General features: G+C 30.6%; 1 long non-coding RNA gene across 1 annotated transcript; it reads right to left on the reverse strand.

Annotated features, from left to right (window-relative positions):
* Positions 1-1,075: 1,075 nt before the first annotated feature.
* On the reverse strand, positions 1,076-5,595 carry LOC123661090. The gene is made up of 3 exons (XR_006744290.1): positions 5,538-5,595; positions 2,501-2,726; positions 1,076-1,417 (listed from the first exon to the last, which is right to left on the reverse strand). It is a non-coding gene; the product is annotated as an uncharacterized LOC123661090 (long non-coding RNA).
* Between the last annotated feature and the right edge of the window lie 2,164 nt (positions 5,596-7,759).

Consider the following 7,759-nt stretch of genomic DNA (forward strand, 5'->3'; position numbering starts at 1 on the left):
CAGCAGTTGGATGGTTATTTCGCCACAGGTCGGCTTTTAAAGTTCCAAGGTGGTAGCGGAACTGTGTTATCCCTTAGTCGCCTCTTACGACACCCACGGGAAGAGAGGGGGGTGGCTATATTCTTTAGTACCGTAACCACACAGTACACGATTCGACCGATTTGATGATTTTATTTGTGTAATATTTGATATGAGAAGAGATCGTAAAGAATGTTATACCGCTAGTGATTGCTGTTCCGAAAATAATTTTAATAATTAGTTACTTTAAACGTTTTTATAGTTGTTATTATGATTACAAAATGTAGCTTCGAAGTTATTATTTCTATTGTTAGATAAGCGCTGCCTATTATGCGTTAATAACCCTGTTATTATGTTACTATGACTCGCTTTATACATTTATAAGTAAGGATTTGTAAGCAAGACAGCCCATTGGGTATTTTTCCGCGTTTTTTGTCTTTTACATAGGGCATATAACGTCTACCCATATAATGTCTTCCACCCTTGCTTTTGTAAAGTTTGTAAATAAGAAGTAGTTACGAAAGATTTTTTGCTTTCGATTATCAATAAATAATATCAAAAGAAAAGCGTCGAGATTTTTTTAAAAGCACAATTTAACAATAATTCTATAATTTAATGAATTTATTAAAGTACTAGCTATTTCCTGAGGTTTTGACCTAAGACTTTGTAATGGATATATATCTATAATATAAAAATGAGTCGCTGAATGTGTTGCTAAGCGCAAAACTCGAGAACGGTTGGACCGATTTCGATAATTCTTTTTTTTAAATATTCCTTGAAGTACGAGGATGGTTCTTACGGAAAGAAAAATTATAAAAAAAAAAATTTAAATTTCCTGAAAAAGTCTAAAAACAACACTTTTCTATACTCCCATACAAAAGATTTGTGATAATACTTAAAAGTCACTGTTAGGCGATACGAAGTTCGCCGGGTCAGCTAGTATATATATATTCCCAAATATTATTATTTCCAAATAACACGATTTACTGAAAATACAGAGCTAAGCTCGGTCACCCAGGTACTGTATTATAATATTATAAAGAAAACAACAAAAAACTAAATTATAACATTTTATTTTTGTGCTATTAACATTGATATCCCTCTACGAATACGTATTCATCCTTTTCATAATAAGATACGCCTTTGAAAACTTTTTGATAAGTTTCATGATGCCTCTATCATTAGCGTGCTCTGATAGATAAGATACAACTTCATCATTATTTATCATTTTATCTAGTATAATCTGATTTTTTAAGATGTTTTTGGATATTCTTCCGAGATGTACAAAGAGTCTGGCAGGCATGTAGTATGTGTAATTAGATCTAATGGCCGAGTCCATAGCTTTGTCACAGCCTCCGTATGCTGCTTCAATACATAGGGAGTTCAGGAGGTTTACAATCTGTAAAATCATTTTAAGTCTGGTGTTTGAAATAAAATGACCCAAAGAGCCAAATTAATATGCAACGGTTACAAAGTAATTTGTTTTAGACAACTTGCCTGGTATGATTGTTCAATAAGACAACATTTATGTAACAGTCAGTTAGGCATTTTCTGTAAATAATTGATTTTCTAATAAGACCGCTTTTGTTTGAATCTGCATTTTAGAACATAAACAAAGGTAATGTCTTCTACTTCGTTCGTCAGGTTGTTTAATTTAAAAAATATTACTTGCTTGATGGTAATGAAGTGTGCATGTTTAATGAAGTTATTAGAATGCACCATTAATTGAATAAAGGTATATGTATACCTACTATATGTACTTTAATCTACGGCGTAGCAGCGTAGCATTATTTCTTCTTTTGAAAGATAAAAAGACAAAAATAAAGACAGAATGTGACAATGTTGTAAAATTACTGGCCATTATGTGGTTAAAGTATGATTAATAAATTTGAGGCTTACGTACTAACGAGTACTATTTGATTTTAGATAATAAATACATTGGAAATCCGATAAGTATCTGTTCGTTGATTAATGGTCATTAATCCGCAGTAATCCATATCGTTATTGCTTCACTATTTATAGAAATATGTTTTAATAAAGGCTGATTTCTATTAAAAAAAAAAAAAATAACGAGAAAAATGCTTATGTACTTTAAAAAGAGCAACTCTGCTTTTTATATGCCACTAGGGTATCAAACAAGTGCGCGGTCCATCTGATGGTAAGTGGTCACTGTAGCCTAGCAACAAGAGACAACAATTAGAGCCCCGAAACCACACCACAGAAACATAACAATACTTTATACATTTTGTGATCGTGATCAAAGTTTTTGTATATTATAATAACTATTTTATTATCTGTTGGCTGGGACCAAGATCGGATTAAGGCATTCAGGATAAATTATCTAGACAAAAAGTTGTCAGTAACAAACAATTAGATACAAGACTAATTTAATAATAATAGATACTATTGTATATAATTTTGTTTTTGTATAACAATATTTTAAGAAATGTTAGTTTACAGTAACTTTTATTCTTTAACTTACCGGTGTAACTTTGGTACTAGCTTCCTCTAATAATTTATTTGTTACTTCGACTACTTGAGTATAGTCTTTTCTTCCGTTTTCGTTGTAATAATGTATTAAGTCGGTCGGTTCGTATTGCTTAGGATTGATTGTATAGGATTCAACGAGACCTCCTAATATTGCTACGAGGCTTGAAAAGGCAAGTTCTCTATTTGTTACATTTCTTGGGTCAGTTATGTTTTTTGGTCTGAAACGAAATTTTTTATTGTTTGCTTTGAAAATAGCCTAGTAAACTACTATCCGCAATCCTCATCCAGCTTTCTTATAAATAATAATAATAAATAATTAAATATTTTACAAGCCTTCTTATATAAGGTTGTCTGGAAAAGATCTTTCAGCTATAAGGCCGCCTTTGTACATCTTTCATTTTGTGTTATTATTTTGTTTATTTATTTTGTTGTTTATTTTAATGGTGTAAAATAAGGAGTATTATTATTATTAAATATGGCATTGAAATTAAGTAAAAACTTGCGGCGCGTTATAAAAATAATAGTTTAAAAAATTTAAAATAAATATAAATATTGCTTTCTTACAAGTTATTTTGTATATAAAATTTCGCTTGTGGAAAAGATTGATTAGCTTCCAGATACTGCGGAATATAGTAATGTGAAAGGGATAATATCCCATCCGACTTTAAATTGATAGCATTTAAAAACCTCGCGGACAAAATAATCCCTAATATACACAGCATGGTTTCTTTCTGGAAGAGAAAAAAATTACAATTTTATATAGGATTTTTGATAATAACTAATAATTAATAAAAGCTGACACTTTATCTTGAAGATACACTGGGAGATTTGATCATCACGTACTTGCCATCTTTTGCGATGCGTGCAGCCAATATGTTCCATATGTTTCAGAGTCCGTTAAAATGCTAGACGAGACGAAATCGTATGTCTAGATGATTTGAAATTGAAAGTGATAATATGATGCAGGCGACTTTTAAAGAAGCGTAAAATACAAACGTGTCAAAAATCTGTGTAAGTGAGGGTGTTCAAACTGTCCAACATCCAGTTAATACCCTACTGGGTCATAGTTCTTGGTCCGGCGTTCGTAAACAAATACATTACAATCACAAACGTCCAGACAACGATAAACATCGATAGCTATACCAACATTTTTTACCTCTAACAAACGCTAGCACATCAATTAACTACTATATAAAAATATCTGCCATAAACAACATTAATGTTTCTAAAAAGCTCCTCATATTACTTTTATTAACTTACCTGTACAGGTCTTTTACAATATCGTTAAGAAATAATTACTAGGATGGTAGTTCTTGCAAACTACTAGTATCAGAAGACGATACACTACTAACCTTTTGAACTAACTAACTGGTATAGCGTAACAATATACCTATTGCTTAATCATACTTATTATTCTTAATTAACAGCGCAGTAATTATGTATAGCTGTAACTAAATTAGTAGTTATAGAAGTATATTTTAAGTATAATTATTACGGATAGTACGAAAATAAAAATATCGTATTAACATAATTCTACTGTGGAATATTTTTCTATATTATCGTGTCAGAGAGTCAACACTACTTTCAAACATAAATTCATCTATACCGTCAAATAATTACTGGTACATTATTTTCTAGCAGCGCAAGGTAGTTATAGTAAAACTTAGTATCTGAGGTGAAAAAGTAATATCAATATCATCATTAAACGGTCATTGAAATACTATTAAAATATTACAATCTACTTTCAAATCACATTGTAATCTCACGACCGACAGCTTAAGGTGGTGATGGTCAGTGGAAAAAATATACGAGTCACATAGTAGATGTAAGTTTGATTGTTGAATGTATGTTAGTAATATAGAGAAATATAATTTTTTGTACATCAATTAGGTATGTAACTCCAAAAACTTTATCGATTACGTTAAAACGCTTGAAGCTTATTTTACGGAGCAATCCTCAGAAGTGTTATTTTATGAAATAAATAAATATATATAAGATAATTTTTGTTCAGGCATATGTTTCACATATTCGATAGTAATTAAATAAACAATAATAAGTAATATTATCAAAGATTACACCTGTATACACCTGTTACCCCCAAATAACTACGTAAAAATAAAATAAAAATGTCGACTCTTTAAAGTCGGTCCGAAATAAAGTGGATAACACTAGCGTATGACAAAATCTGCCTCGGGGTGAATTATTAAAGGTAATTAAACCGCGATAATTGCGATAATGAGTACCTATTTTCACAATATTTAAAATTATATTCAATGATAAATGAATATCGATAATGATGGTTAATTGCAATTGTATTCTGTAATGTTTGTGATTGTAATCTGAATAAATTTTCAGAAGTATGAAACTTTATCGAACGGTAGAAATCGGTCATATCGAATACTCAAGCCTACTGTCCCTTGGAGCTGTGAAAAAAATTATTTCTAAGCCAACGCAATCAAAAGATACAGCCGTTTATGCTACTAATTTTTGACACTCGTAAGGGAATCAAAATCTACGCGGTACTTCTCGTGAACTAACAATCTTGAAATTTGGTTTTGGAAAAGTCTTATAGCACAGATAAAGCAAAAATTGCGAACAGCGTAAATTTTTAGTTCCATCATATAATAAAAATATTTTTAATACTTTTGTTTGTACGGACCCTGGGTACGCAAGTCCAACTCGCACTTGGCCGGTTTTTTTATAAATCAATGCGCCTTTGCCAAATTGTAAGAAATGTATAAGAAACAATATAGGTACTAACTTAATATTGTACTTTGTATTTACTTAACCCAAAATCATTTTTTCAATTTTCGTTTTGTTTGTTATAACAAATTATTTTTACTTTATAATCCTTATTCTTATTTATGTTACGAATACGAATTTTCATTCTTTCTAACAAAGTACTTATGTAATAAAAACTTCTACAAAATAAAAAGTCTACGGAAGTCAATTGTTTAGCTATCATTAAAAAAATAATAATAACTGAAACTGTATATTTTATCATTAAATAAAATAAATCCAATAGATACCATTTTCATTTCCGTTATTTTACGTCTAGGGCTTAATGCAGACGAAGCAATTTGTACTGCGCGTCGCGCTGACAAGCCCCGGAAATAATCTGTCGCGGACGAGGACGACATTGTAGGAAACTTTCAATAGATGGCGCTGTACGGTACTAATATAGTATTACGAATTTGTATTGAAGATATGAGTTTTATGAACTGTTTATGACAAATCAAAATGACAGGATGTTCGAACATTGTCAGAACTTTCTCTTATAAGAATTCGAATGCGATGCCGATAATTTCAAATCAAAGTTTTAGGAGAGTAATCATGGTGGTGAAATCACCCTAATAAAATTTGGTGATCTATAAATATTATAATAAACTTTTATGTGACGAATTATATTACTTAACCAACATAAATATGCACCCTTAAAAACATCTCTTTATTATTTTAGATCACCTAGTTTTGTATTAGCTCAGGGGTATAAATATGTATAAAAGATATATATATATATATATATATATATATATATATATATATATATATATATATGAAGGTATAGTAACAATACATAATAATTTTTGAATCAACAATTAACAACATTAATAAAAAAACACGACCTATGCTTCATTACCTACGCTGAAATTTATGATAATTGTAACGCTCCTGTGAGGCACAGGGTGACGATTTATAGCCTAAACCTTTTCCAATAAACAGGCTATCTAACGTAAATAGAATTTTTCGAATTGGACCAGTAGATCGTGCGATTAGCACGCTCAGACGAAAAAATCAACAAACTGGCGCATTATTATTTTATATCATAAACGTGACTTTACTTAAAAAAAACACACTGGTGAAAAGAGGGCTGGTGCATTTTTTGCCCAGAGAATCGGCATAGCGATTCAACGGGGAAATGCTGCCAGCATTCTTGGCACAATTCCACGCGGACATGATTTATACCAAAACTATCTGTAAATATTTAGTTCTTAAGTTGTGAATTGTAAATATGTAATGTTTAATAAACTATTTATATAAAAAAAAAAACTTTAAAAAATAATTACATACTCATATAAAATGCGTTAACATGTAGAATTATTAATAAAATAATTCATTAAATGAAACAAATGATAACAATAGACATGTTAACCGGTTGGATTGCAATAGTTGTCGTTGTGCAAATTTTACGCAATTAAATACATATACATATGTGATTTGTTATTTTGCTTTGTCGTTTATAAAATAATAAATATACATAATAATGCTTTCCTTTATATTATATACTAGCCGATCCGTGCCCACTTCGTTGGGCGTTAATTATTTTTGTGATGCAAATATATAGTAAAGAGTTTCATCTCGCTCGCACATCTCCGACTTGATTTACATATACTATTATTTTTCACTGAATTTTTTGTTCAATGACAATAAATTATATCCTTTATAACTCCTGAATAGTGTAGCTTTCTGTTAGTGAAAGAATTTTCATGATCGGATCAGTATTTGCGAAGATTACCCCCTACAAACAAACAAAGTTAGAAACTTTACCTCTTTATAATATTAGTATAGATTATCCGTTAATATACCTATAATAGGTTACTTACTTTATAATGGCTTACTTAATAATATATATATATATATACAGATTGCGTCAAGTTTTATAGAAAAAATAAGTAAAAAGAAGCCATTAAAAACACACTCGAAATCAGAACGAAGCTACATAAATCGTCCTCTTTTAAACGTAGTAAATTTTGTTTCGCCAATCGCGAACGAACTTTACGAATTGGCCAAATTTATTCTATCGGAGACTCGAGTTTTCTAACTTTGTTAAGTGCTTTTTTATGGCTTTGCGTACAAGATAAAGTAGCAGATGGTTAGGTCTTGTCTTAGTGTTCAATAATAAATTTTTTGGGCAAATGCGACATTTTTCTTATTTTAATTTTTCATAATATTTGTGTAGTGAAATAAATGTTTGATGGTACCTCAACGTATGGATTGAGATCACGATGCGATTTTTCTTTGATAATAATTAATGAGCCTTCAAAATTAGGTTAAGTTACTAATCAATAACTGATCTGGTGTAGTGGCGTGTGTGTTACCTAAATAGGTCGCAGGTTCGATTCCTAATCGGGGTGGAATCTGTATTTGTGAGTCTCCTCAACGTGCTTCGGAGAGCTCGTAAAGCTGTCGGTTTCGGTTGTTATCATAGATATTTGATACCGATCATCAGTGGTAGTAGAAAATACATCTG

This window comes from Melitaea cinxia, chromosome 2 (genome assembly GCF_905220565.1).
Source record: "Melitaea cinxia chromosome 2, ilMelCinx1.1, whole genome shotgun sequence".
Classification (NCBI taxonomy): domain Eukaryota; kingdom Metazoa; phylum Arthropoda; class Insecta; order Lepidoptera; family Nymphalidae; genus Melitaea; species Melitaea cinxia.